Consider the following 14,337-nt stretch of genomic DNA (forward strand, 5'->3'; position numbering starts at 1 on the left):
GTAAGCAACTGAGCTATCCCCTAGCTCTGATATTATTTTGTTCTTAAAATTCATTCTTAATTCACAGGTCTGTCAGCTAAGCATTCCGTTGAAAGGGCTCCTTTGCCACTCAATAAAATAGATTTTATTACCATCATAACTATTTCTGGGGACTCTTGGCTTATCTAAGTTTCTTAAAGTTTTAGAAAATCCTGTTGTGTTAAAAGAATATTCTGTTTATGGTTTTCAACTTAAAATTGATCTGTTATTAGATAATCATATTTTTCAAAAGAGACACTTTTGATGTTCTTTGCTTTCAGAGGAGTCAATATTGCAAAGGAAAAGATTATACACTTTGACCAAGAAAGTGTGAGTTTCGCAGGATGAGTATACTATAAATATATTCAAACTGCAGGACTGCAGCTACAGTTACACTGGTGGGCTGTACAATGCAAAGTGGTGAAGTGGGTAGATCTTAAGCTCTTAACACACACACACACACACACACACACACACACACACCCTCCCATACACCCCCCACATATATACAGTATGACTACTCTGTAAGATAATAGACTCTTTTGGGTGATGATCAAGCTGTGTACCTTAGTTATATACAATTTATACTTACAAAAAGGAAAACGTTCATATTAGAAAAGGCACATGGTGATATAACAGATCAATTATGAAAACTACCCCACATTTAGTCTCTATTGTAAGTAAGTTATAGATGTACCACTTCCAAATGAGCCACCATGTAGGAAAAGGCAGGTCAGGTAACAAGTGTCTGTCAATTTCTCAGGAATGTCACTATAAACACCATACAGGCTCAGCAGATGAGCCTATCTTGTTAGATGTCAGTCCTCTGTCTTCTGTGCACAGGACTTAGATTAAAAGCAATAGAGGAATCATCAATGTAAACAGAAATCCTAGTTATGAAGATTGAGAATTAAAAGAAACTATTGAAATAGCATTCAAACCAAGTGCATTCCGTGTTTAAAGATTTTTCTTTACCTTTGAGAATTGTGTGCAAATATGCAATGAAGCATGATAATATTTACCTTCCATTTCCCCGTCAAACTGCCCCTATGACTCCACATCATGCTGTACTCCCAATTTTGTGTCTGTTTTCTGTTAATAACCCACAAAATCCTATTACTGCTACCCATATGTGCATGAGTGTGTGGAGGATGGGGATCCTATCAGTGGTCATAGCATCAAAAAGAATGGTTGCCCTACCCCCAGCAGCTACCCAATGCCAGTAGTTCCTCAGTAAGGGGCGGTGCCTGGAGGCCATCTGCCCCATCTATGTCAGGATTTGGCTAACTTGATTTTACACACAACAGGTACAAGAAACAATAGCTGCCTTGACTCCATAAGAAAGCCATGTCGTGTCTGAAAGAACACATTTCAATACTCCTCTCCAACCTCCTACATTCCCTCTGACTCCCCTTTGTCTGTCTTCTCTGAGCCTTGATTGTAGCAGTATATTATTTGTTTTAATAAATAAAACCCTGCCTGAAAATCAGAGTGAAAAGCAGCTATAGTACTCAGCCATACAGGCCAGACCAGGCAGTGGTGGCTCACACCTTTAACCCCAGCAGCCACATTAGTTAGCCATAGAGGCCAGGCAGTAGTGGTGCATAAATTTAATCCCAGCACTAGAAAGATAGGAGGAGACAAGTCTCAGCTCATTCTCAGTCCGAGGATTCATGGAGGTAAGATGGCTCATTTTGGTCTGAGGTAGACGTAAGAATCAATGGCTGGCCATACTGCTTTTCTGATCTTCAGATGAACCCAAATACCACTCTCTGTTTTTATGATTTATGTTGCATTTGGCACCTAACTTTTGGGGTACAAATTCCTGAAAAAGTCATTTGTCTGTGGCTTTACAGCCACTGGCATAGGCTGGAGCTATATGTAGCTGGAGTCATTTTCTTTTCTTCTCTCTTGGTGGCTTTTCTCTGAACTTCCTTCTCTGACTGGTGCCAAACTAGATAGCTACCTTGAAATTCAGGCAGGCTGTTACTATTCTGTGCAGCAGCAATAATCCTCACACCTTCATCATCACTGGCAGATTTGGTGAGAAAATTGGGAATTCTTAAAGGTAAGAATTAGTTTAACAGAGGTTTTCTTCTACATTAAAAATGGTAAACACTATTACAATGGAGGGATTTAGGTCTCTGTATGATAATATGCTAGACAGTTTGAAAATGGATTGATTAAATGAGAAGATAACTAACTTAGATGGGATTTTTGTAATGTCAATTATAAATATCAGCTTTATTATTTTCGTTTTATCACTAAAAAGTTGATCATCTGAGGGCTAATATACGTGTTTTAGAAAAACTTAATAAAACAGATCATAGAGATATTCAAATCCAGACTGAGAGATTTAATGGAGAACCAATTTCCATATTACATGATAAGGTTAGAGACGAACAGCCTAAGGTTTTCAAATAACCACTCAATATATCCAGTAACCTTTTATGAATTGCCAAATGACAGAGGCTCTGTAAGAGCTGAATGGACTCCTGTGTCAATGTTAGATTTAAGGAGATTCAAGAAAGCAATAATCTCATATGGCATGAATTCACCGTTTGTGAAGCAAACGTTAAACTTGTGGTCAGTTTGTAATAGGATAATTCCTAAAGACTGGATAGACTTGGTTAAAGCTATTTTAGAGCCTGGCCCAAAAGACTATTGAGCAATGGAGTAAAGCTAGAGATATGGAAATCTTCCAAAATCAACTTCTTGGAGAAGGAGATTATGCTACTACAGAAAGGCAATCCATGTATGATAGTCATATACTGGCTTTATGCCATGCAGCAGCTTAAATGCTTGGGACAGAATTGAAGAAGTAGGGAAGAAAATTGAATCATTTACTAAACTCATCCAAGGTCCGAAAGAAACCTTCATGTATTTCTTATAAAATTGTCATCAGCAGTAAATAGAATGATACCAAATTTAGGAGCTAGACAAATAGTAATGGAATCTCTGGCTTTTGAAACTGCTAATTCCCAATTAGGTAATTAGGTTGTTAAAGGCAAAAGGGTAATTAGGTTGTTAAAGGCAATATCAGTACCCTTCAAGGATTGGATCCGAGATACAACCAATATTAATTCTCATGCCAAGATGATACTTGGATAAGAGAGGTAATGTTTAGAGGTTTGAAGAAAAATCGAAATGTCAAGTGTTTTAATTGTGACAAATTACATCACCTTAAAAGGGATCACAAACAAATCCTTTCCAGAAACATTGTCTTTTCTAAACATAAATAATTAAGAATGCCCCTCCCTTCTTGGTTATACAGAAGGTGTAGCAAAGGCAAGCATTGGAATAATGAATATTCATGGTAATCCTTCGCCATTGAAAAACTGCTTGAGGGGCTTCTCGCAGACCCCTATGCCACATCTGGTTCAGTCATTTCCTGCCATTATTGAGAAAACTCCTTCCCAGAGCAATTGAAAGACCTAATGCTTATTGTAAGAACCTATACTGATCTGGATAATGGAACATCTATAAAAGAGAAAACAAAAAAAATCAGGGACAATCGTAAAGCAGGTATTTTGGCAAACTTCTATAAATGAACAAAGACCAAAATTAAAAATACAAATAAATGACATTGTCATTAAAAGTCTGGTAGACACAGATGTTGATGTAACAATAATTGCACCAGAATCTTGGCATCCAAATTGGCCTCTTCAGGAAGTAAATGTTTAGGTTTTAGGGGTTGGAACTTTATCTCAGGTAAACAGAGCATGAGATGGATGAAAATGTATAGGACCAGAACGACAGAGAAGAAAATTAAAGCCATATGTAGCTAACATAGCAATAAATTTGTGGGGATGTGATTTGTTACAGCAATGGAATACTCAGATTAACATTCCCCCAACCTTAGAAACAAACCATAAATTAACTTATGTTTCTGGGAAAAATATTACAAGATTTTATAAAGAACAGTCACTGACCATTCAGGTTGTATGATAATAGGGCACAACAGCTGCTGATATTTCTAAAGCACCAGCAGCCCTACCTTAAAAATGATTGACAGACAAACCTGTATGGATTGTGCAACGGCCTTTAACAACAGAAAAACTTTAGAATAGCTGGTACTGGAGCAACTAAATGCTCACCATATTAAAGAATTAACCAGCCCTTGGAATTCTTCTGTATTTGTTGTTAAAAAAAAATCTGGAAAGCTGAGCATGGTAACAGATGTAAGAGCTGTTAATAAGGAGATTCAACCAATGGGCTCCCTACAGTCTGGCATACCCTTGCCTTCTCTGTTACCTAAAGGATGGCCCCTTATAGGTATTGATTTAAAATAATTGTTTCTTCCCTATACCTTTACAAGAAAAAGACAGAGAAAAATATGCCTTCACAATACCTACTTAAAATAATTCTCAGTCTACTAAGAGATATCAATGGAAGGTTCTCCCAAAGGAAATTTTAATAACCCCACCTTATGCCAGTACAGCAGCTGTTGGAAATGATATGTAATTCATGAATTCAATTTCCTGAATCTATAGTTTACTAGTACATGGATGACATTTTGCTATATGATTCAAATGTAGATACTTTAGAAAGAATGTTTGAAGAAGTAAAAAAAAAAATGCCTTTTGGGTTTATAATTTGCACTTGAAAAAAAGAGAAGATTCTTTTAATTATTTAAGTTATAAAATAGGTTTACAAAAAGTTAGACCCCAAAAATCCAAATTAGGAGAGATTGATTGCAGACTCTATATGACTTTCAAAGATTGCTATGAGACATTTTGCACCTATGGCTCACAATTGGGATAAAATTTGATAAACTGATTAATTTAAACAAAATCTTAAATGGTTACAAGGACTTAAATTGTCCCAGAAAATTATCAGCTGAAGCTGAGAGAGAATTGGCATTGAAAGAAAAAAATTACAGAAGGCACATGTGGATTGTAGGGAACTGAATCTTAACTGTATTCTGGCCGTATTATCCTCCAAACATTCCTTACAGAAATTTTAATGTAAAAGAAAGATATATCTAGAATATATCTTAGAACACATCCACTGAGTAAAAAGTTAAAAACTTGTGTGGGAAAGTGTTCTGAGATAATTCTAGAAGGAAAATTGAGACTTTGTCATTAGGTAGAATGGACCAGGCAGGAATTATAGTTCCTTTTAATAATGATGGAATTGAAAATTATGGGCAGAGTGGATCCTGGCAACGAGCTTGTAGCAATCTTTAGGAAGATATTAACTGAGGCAGGGCAGAAATAAAGTAAACTCACAATAAATAAGCAAAATTGCCAAAATAACCTATCAGCAGACCAAAAACCTGGTAACTAATGACACACACTCCTGGCCAATCACAACTCACCAACTCTGATCGCCAGTACAGAAGGTGTTCCTGCCATTGTTTAATTTTCCTTATCCCATAAAAAAATCCCCACCCTTTTACAATAAAGAGCTTCTGTATTGGAATCTTCCAGAGTCTCTATGATTGGCTCTGTGTCTCCTCATCCCCTGCTATACCAAGAACCAGGATCATACCACAGGCAGCAACAATTAATGACAAATATTCCAAAAGCAAGAGAATACAATTTACAAAAAAAAAGCAAAAAAAAAAAAACTAGCTGTATCCTTCCTCACATTGTACAGTAAAAGCCAATAACTGGAGCCCCTACATTCTATATTGATGCAAATAAGTTGAGAAAGGCAGGTTACAAATCAGAAAATTTAAGTAAAGTGGGTCAAAGCCCTTATGGTTCTGTCCAAAAGTCAGAATTATATGCTATTCTCAAGATATTAAGGGATTTTTTTTAAAGAACCTCTCAATATAGTTACTGATTCCTAATATGTAGAAGGAGATGCTTTGTATATTAAAGCCACTAAATTTATACCAGATAATATAGAATTGACTTCATTATTTATTCAGTTACAAGACACAATCAGGAAGAGAAATAATTTCATTTACATAACACATTTCTGACCCCACATGGGGGGGAGGACTCTTAGGTCCTCTAGCACAAGGTAATACAGAAATCAATCAGTTATTGATTTGAAATGTGCTGAAGGCATCAGAATTTCACAAAATACATCCTGTCAATAGCAAAGGTTTAAAAAAAAGACTTTTCCACCATGTGGCAAGGAGGCAAACACATTATAAGAAAATATCTTTCTTGTTCTTTATACAACCAAACATCGCTACCTGTAGGAAGTAATCCAAAGGATGCTCAAAGAAATCAAATCTGGTGCATGGGTTATGTTGGGGAAGGGGCTTTGCTCTTTTTTTTTTTTTTAGCACAGGAGAAAAAAAATCTATGGATACCATCAAAGTTGAAAAAGATTCACTTTAAGCAAGAGACACCTCTTCATTAACCAACATGGTTATTTAATTTAAAATAACCTATACAACTAACAAATTTCCTTTGATAAAAATATAACTTGTCAAAAGAGAATCTCTCCAAAATTAAGGTTGAGGTAAGTTTTTGTTTCTGTCTTTTTAGGAGAATAAAAGCATCCAGTCCAGCTAAGGACTCCAAAGACAGGACAATTGAAACATCTGAAGGAAAAGGACAGATCATCCAGAAAAAACAAATGTCTCAAGAAAAAGCAAATTGGTCTATTGGTATATCACATTTCCAACAGGATAAAATTTCATAAATCTTTCCAAATGTTTGTTTCTGCTGTTCTCTACAGGCATATAATACAAATGGTCATTTTGTAGTACCATTCAGTTAAAGATTAAAGTGTCTTTGGATTTGGAGTGTGGCTCTCTCCTTCTCTAAACCGAAGCATGCTTATTAAAGTGAAATCCAAAAATCTCTGTTTCATGTCAGAAGAAGCCATTGGATATAGGCCAGAGTAAAAACAAATATTTAAGGGCTATTTTTATTGCCACTAATCTCATAATTCTTTGATCTATATTAACTCTTAGTTTTTCTTAAGGTATAACATTTATAGTATATTCATAATTTATATTTATATATATTACATATAATTATATATATAATAAACTTTTTCTCAAGGTTATATAGAGTATTAATTCTAGAAAAAGGCTTCATCTACCTTCCTGTATATGTTATCAGGTTTGAGTCTCTATCAGTTTTCTGCAGTGAACCATGAGCACACCTAACAGTGACCTTTGAAGTTGCTGGAGGATGGAGCCCCGCAACGATTCCTCCTTGAAGACTATGACAATGCCATTAAGCTTTAAAAAAAACACCTAACTATTGGCTTTTGGACGACAAACTTCACAGAACAGTTTCTATGTGACTAGCTGAGAAAATCCAACTCCACAGACTACTCTAGCCAGTATTTGAGGCAATCCCTGCACTTTCCCATTACCCAGAGACTGAACAACAAACAATAAAGCTACCTATTTCAGGACTTGACAATTAACCCATTTTTTCTTTTCAGGATCCCTAAAGATGCCATCGCCCCAGAAAGCAGGGAGTAAATATAAGAGTATAATACCCACATCCCCAGGATTGGGGTGGGTGGTTTTGGTCTTTCAAATACTATAAGGATATTTGTCATTGTTTAGTAGGATTGGTGGCAAGTTGTTATTGGGAATGGTTAGGTAAAAATGTTAAAAAGGAGATTAAATTTAGGGTTCTTGTTTTGAAAAGAAAAAATGGGGATATAGGTATGATAAGATAAAAAGTTGAAATATTGAATATACTTTTAAAAACAGCTACTAGTTTTAAATATTTTACATTGGACTGGACCTTTGTATATTGTATTCAAATTTTGTATATTAATACAAATTAATGATTAATTTTGTTAAAACATACTGTACATATATTTCTAATCTTGTTCATGGTATTGTACCTATCCAGCTCATTTAACAATATAATGCGGTTTTCTAGTTTTTAAGCTACTATTACTGACTTATTTAGGATTATAAGAAAATTCAGGTTAGTAATTTGTCACCTATTACAATTAAACTTATAATCACATAAGATATGTTTTCAAGGTCAAACAGAGATATATTTTATATAGGTCATTTTCAAACACTTCAGAGATCTACAAAATATGGCATTTTAGATCTTTTAATGACTTTTTTTTATGACAATGAGTCATGTCTGCTCCTAGCAGCACCAATCAGCTTCAGAGAAGATAATGGGCATCAAACAAACTCCACATAGAGTTTACTTTCCTCATGGCAAAAGTAAGCCACTGGGTAAGAAAATGCCCTTGTCTCGACTACTGACAGTATGCTGTCCTAACTGGACAAGCAGGACACAAAAGAGAGTGACTACTAAACCTTGTCAAGACAAAGCAGGACAGTCCTTAAAATATTCTGTTCGATAGGAAAGTCTGCTGAATATTCTAGGCCTTCAGGGTGAAGATGGATGTTCCAACATTGTAGAGGAACGTTGGGTGACTGTCCAGGCAACCAGTTGTTTCCATCATTTCTCACTCATTTTTTGAAAGTGATTTACTTGCACTTCCTGCTTAATCAGTTAATATTATTTCCTTCTTTGACCTCTGAGGGAGTTGAAGACTGGATAGTTATAGTTATTGCTTTCCTTGTTTACCACACTCAGGAAAGAAACTCACTATAGAGGTATAAAGTGTAAAAAGTTGAGAGACATTAAAAGATAATTTGATAATGTAAATTAAAATAGAAAGTGAATTAGGTACAACCTTTTGGACTCATCAAGATAGGATAGATGTGGAGTATTTTCTCTGAATTTTTAAATGCAAATGGACTTGGCATTGCTGATATATTTATTTCTTGTATATATTGTATTGAGTTATTGAACTTATTGTATATACTTTTTTATATTAGTTATAGCCTTCATTTTAATTTTAGACAAAAGGGGAAATACAGTGGTTTGTTATTTGTGTTTTAATAAATAAAGATTTCCCGAAGATCAAAGTACAAAGCAGTCACACTACTTAGCCATAGAGGCCAGGCGGTGGGTGCATGCCTTTAATCCCAGCACTAGAGAGGAATATAAAATGGGAGGAGACAGGTCTCGGCTCAGTCTCAGTCTGAGGATTCTGGAGGCAGAATAGCTCATTTTGGTCTGAGGTATAGGTAAAAGTTAATGGCTGACCGCTTTTCTTTTCTGATCTTCAGCTTGAACCCCAAAGTCTGTCTCTGGATTTTTATTATTCATGCTACACTTGGTGGTTTTTTGGAGAGGCAGTAATACATGTCCACTTCAGGGTTGAGCATCAGTCTCTTCTTAGCAGTTTGAAAAGCCAGGTAAATCCAAAGAAGACAAGCATTTTCAGACTAAAATGTGCTTAGTAGTATATAGAAATCTGTAGGGTTCAGGTTCTTCTGAGCTGGGGACACAGCTTGGGACAGTCAGAGAAACCTGAGTTTATCTTCCAGTTTGGTAGTAACAGGTGGTTTGGCCATGGATAAAGCAGCCACCTTTGCTGAGCCTTCTCCATCCGTGCCTCCCATCAACATTTGAAGTGTGTACCATTCTCTGACCTTGTTTCTACATAACAAATAGTGCTGTTTCTCTTGGCTTCAATGTAAACAAACTTTCCACAGCACTGCGAACTATTTTTATTGTATCACTTACCTTCAAGAAAATTAATACACATATATTTTGAAGCAAACCCTTCCCTGAGAGTCACCAAAGCAATTCAGCACTGTCAACATCTGGAGGAAGAAACATAGATGGGTATTTTAGCATCAGCCTCTGGCACTTTTTAAGTTCTGTTGGTCTTCAAATGAAGAAGGCAGACAGCAATAGAGGAAGTCATCTTGACTGGCCATGGCTGACTTTCAATAAGTAGAAGGGACCCTAAACCGGGGAATGCCTGTACCTTTAGCTTAAAGATTCCAGAAACATCAGAAGAAGAAGAGGGCCTCTCATAGATGTCTTAGGTTAGTTAGACCCACTTTTGACTTTGAAGTTGCTCATCTGTAAGTTGACAAGTTTATGTTGTTTCCATAGGTGGCACCAGCCCTAGGAAATGCTGTGACCAGTGAGTTTATTTTCTTTACTAGGAAACCACATTTCCTTAAGATCCTTCTTGGCTTCTTTTTGTTCTGGCTTTATCTTTCTCTGCTTCAAAGCTTTCAGGCTCTCTCTGGGTTCCTCTGTCTCTATTGTAGAGAGCATGTAAAACAGGTTTAAAGGTTCCTCGTGAGCTTCCTCTCTTCTGACTTTCTTAAGAAGCTAAGTCTCTTTTAGGATGTTCCCTCACTCTATAGAAGAGGAAATGTTTGAAAAATGTCCACTTTTCCCAAAATACCAGTGAAGTCCTTTATGCGAAAGCATACAATGGGTCCATTTTCCTGGGCTGCCTTCTTCTCTGAAATGATTCTGCAACCAGAGTAACTCTTAAGTCCCAGCAGAGATGGCCATTAGTTTAGTAAGAATTAGAGACTGATTTTACCTGTCTGAGTCCTAATGTATTCACTTTTTCTTTCCACGAGCCTCATCTACAATGCCACAGCATTGCATAAAATAACACTTAATAGATTATCGGCCTGTAAGAACACAGCCATGCTGGGAAAGACTGGTTCTTACCATCTCCGCTCTGCTTCACTCTTGGAAATAAAATTAAACAAGAGAAATGGGGAGTGGTGTGTGTGTGTGTGTGTGTGTGTGTGTGCGTGAATTATTTGCAAGTCTTCAAGTAGACTTTTTTTATTGGCTAATTTGTATAATGAATGAGTTTCAGTTTTAATTAAGACATGCCTGAAATCTCAGATGGTGGCTACTCATTACAGATTAGTTTCACATTAATAAGAAATGCGAATCCCACCATGTTTGAAACTTATGTTAGTTGCTATTCCTTAAAAATGGAAAAATGTGAAAAACAGAAGCATTTATGGGAATGTCCAGTTGCCCTGTGCATATCTTAGGGAATAAGATCAATTCTGTAGAACAGTCCTAGATTTAAACTTCCTTTACTGTATTAGTGATGTAATTTGATAAAGTCTGGGTAAGGTTAAAATGATCAAAGGCAGGCTGTCTAAAGCAAAAACCCATTCTGTCTAACTTTGAAAGCCCCTCCGTATTTGTAGTACTTTCCGCAAATACTGTCCACACTAATGATGCTGGACTAGAGTCCTTGCTTTATGCCGAATGGCAGGATGTGAGTTTGTTTTTCTCTGGCCCCTGACATTTACACAAGAAATGAATCATATGTAGGATAAGAGAATTCTGAAGGCTAGTTTTAGAAGCAAATGAGATTTGAGAGTTTAATATTACAGATAATTGATAAAGACCTCAGAGTAGCATGCATTCACCAGCAGTCATTATAAGGATCCAATTAAGTAATGGATGTAAAAGCCACAGAGGCTAAGAGGTGCAATGTTTTAAGTATTGCTTTCAAAAAAGGTAAGAAATAACAAAATTTTCACTATTCATACTGAAACATTTACCTATGAAGTTTAAAATACTTCAGAATCATTTAGCACATGCATCCTTAAAGGTCACGTCTATTTTGCCAATATAGAGGAGGTTTGTGATCCCAATGTATAGCCTTGTGTGTCGTACTGAAACACGACTCTTGTGCCTTCAGTAGCTTGAAGTCTGTTGAATGAAGAACTTCAGAAACTTTTAACTGCAAAGGGTACTCATCTCCAGGGATTTAGCAAACTTTCCCGACAGCAGGCATTCTTATGGTTGGGACATAGGAGCTCCCAACTGTCTGGTGAGACATCTCATCTCTCAGGTACATAATTGACAAACAAAAAAGACTTAAGCTTTAAAAGTGATGAGAAAGTTCTCTGCATTGTTGGAAGTGAATTAAAAAAAATACTTTATTAAAATTCCTATTTTTATTCACCAACCCCGAAGCCCATTAATATGCTGAAGTATGGGAGGTGAAGGCCAGGACTTTCCAGTTTCCCCAGGAGATTAGAAATAGCTAAAACTAAAAAACTGGAAATAAGAATTTAAAACCCACAGAATCTGGAACTGTGAAATACAGAGGGAAGACGTTTCAGCCCTTAGTGGTACCCAATAGCATCCTAGGAGATAGACTAGCTCAATAATGGATATTCCTAATAATGCCCAGCTTCCTCCTGGAGAGAACCTTTTGAAGAGACTCTGGCCAGTAACAAGAGGCCTGCTGCGTGTTCCTCGAAGCATTCTGGGCAGCTGTTCTCTGGTGCACAGACAGTTGAGGAAAAGAATGATTTCTAGACCCTGTTGCTAACATGGATCTATAATACTGCAGCAACACAGGCTTTTCTAGGAATGTGTCTTCCAGGGACATTAAAATAAGAAAAAATAGCTGCAGATTCTGGATCCTGTAAAACTTGAACCTCAGCTTAGGTATTTAGACAGCCTGTAGTATTTAAACAGTCCTGTAGAGGCAGCCCTGCCGTGTTTCCCCTGATAATTAGCTATGATTTATAACTTCTGGAAGTTTAATTAATGTGCAGCACTTGTGGAGATGATCGTCTTGTGGGTCTTAGTGTGCTGAGGGGCTCCGTGATCTCACTGTCTGCGAACATCGACATTACTGGAAGCTGTTCGGCACTAAGGATTCCTTTTCTCCCCCTGCCCTTTCTTCTTCTTTAGTTTTAAACACAATATTTAGAAAGTCACCCAGGGGAAGAACTTCCATCTTATTTCATCTAGGTCATGAAGTTATACACCATATAAGGCTTCTTTTTCCCTCCATAACCCACCACCAACTTTAATAAAGTGCTGTTACCACTTTCTAGTAGAATGGATTCTTCGATTCTTGCTTTAAGTAAGAAAAAATAAATTTTATAGGCCTTCTTCATAAATCTGCAGTAAATCATTATTTTCTTTTTTTCACACAGCACAAGTCCAGAAAATAGGATTACCTCAAGTCTCACAAACGGTCAAGTATGACAAGCTCCCAGGTAAAAACAGCAAAACTAGTTCGCTTCATTCACAGTGTGCCTTCTGTTTGTTTATTAATTGATAACTCCCAGTGCATTCAGGAATGCTCTCATTTATAATCCCTGTTGTTTCTTATTCATATTTTTTAAAACATTAAAAATTATATGTATTTCTCTCTCTCTTTGTGTGTGTGTGTGTGTGTGCTCACATACGTGCCCATGGCATGCATACTATGTATGTGGAGGTCAGAAAACTTGTGGGAATCTGTTTTTCCTTCTACTGTGTGAATCCTGAGGATCAGACTCATGTCATCAGGCTTGGTGGCAAGTGCATTTACCCGCTAAGCTATCTCTTTAGCCCTAAAGTTTTACCTCTTATGTGTAAGATATTTTCTTTCTGTCACTATAAATTGGATACCACGGAAAAGATAGTATTACACTATACTTGCTACATGATGATTTGATGGGAGATAGAATTCCACAATAAAACAAACCTTTACTTTTATTACAAAATTCCACAATAAAACAAACCTTCATTCTTATTAAAAGCCTCTACTTCGCATAGGTTTGCACTTAGAATATTTGCAGAACTCCTCCCTAACAAGTTTTGCTTATGTTACTGCCAACATTTCTTGGCATAGTCTCACATTGCTCTATGGAGTCTTTAAATATGTTAGTTTTTCTTTATCAGTCAAGATAGAGCACAAACACTCCCATTAAACCAGTTTGTAAATAAACTATAGATGCATATGTATTTTAAATATAAAATCACTTATGCAATCCAGCAAAAAAACTACTCTCAGTATGACTGCTTTGCCCACAACTGCTATTTCCCCTCTTATTCATATACTCTCATTCCTCCTTTGTCATGTCCGAACTGTGTATCACTGCATTAGTACTTGATTTAAATATATGCTATTTATTTGTCTCCTCTAAAATATAAGTCGCAAACTGGATGAAATTTTAATTTTTTTTCACGTAGAGTTTTATGTAATCCAGGATACCCTTGAACTTACCATGTAGCTAAGAGTAACTTGGAATTCCTGATTCTTCTGCCCTCAACACCCAACGACTGATATCACAGGCATGTACCACTACTCCTAGCTAGGATTGGTGTTTTGTCAAAACTAAGATTTCTTATCTCTTGGAAATGGTAACTCCTTTCATATATATTTATATTGTCTATCTATCATCTATATCATCTTACTATATGTACACACACACATTACTAGAGGCTGTTTGACTTAGGTGATAATTCATAGCTAAAAATCAAGTAAATGGAACAAGCAATGATCAAAAAACAAAGTACTATCAGTCTTCTAGAAAGTCACTCTTTCCTTTTTTAAAGGTGAGTCTCCATTATGCCCTGTTAGATGGGGGGGGGGGCATGTCCTGGCGCTCATGGGCTCACTGTCTTCCCTTCACTCTGGTTCCACCTCGCACACACTACAGCCAGGACAAGCCATGGGGAAAGCTGATGGAATTTGTTGTTTGCATACTCTCTCACATTCTTGTGCTCTCAGTGCGGGAATGGCCACAGGCTTGCATGGGAGCTCCAAGATAGTCACCTC

General features: G+C 36.6%; 1 protein-coding gene across 2 annotated transcripts in view; it reads right to left on the reverse strand.

Annotated features, from left to right (window-relative positions):
• Window positions 1-14,337, reverse strand: part of Cdh20 (cadherin 20) — a 244,441-nt gene that overhangs the window by 201,982 nt on the left and 28,122 nt on the right. The window lies entirely within an intron of this gene.

This window comes from Microtus pennsylvanicus, chromosome 10 (genome assembly GCF_037038515.1).
Source record: "Microtus pennsylvanicus isolate mMicPen1 chromosome 10, mMicPen1.hap1, whole genome shotgun sequence".
In the NCBI taxonomy this organism is placed as follows: domain Eukaryota; kingdom Metazoa; phylum Chordata; class Mammalia; order Rodentia; family Cricetidae; genus Microtus; species Microtus pennsylvanicus.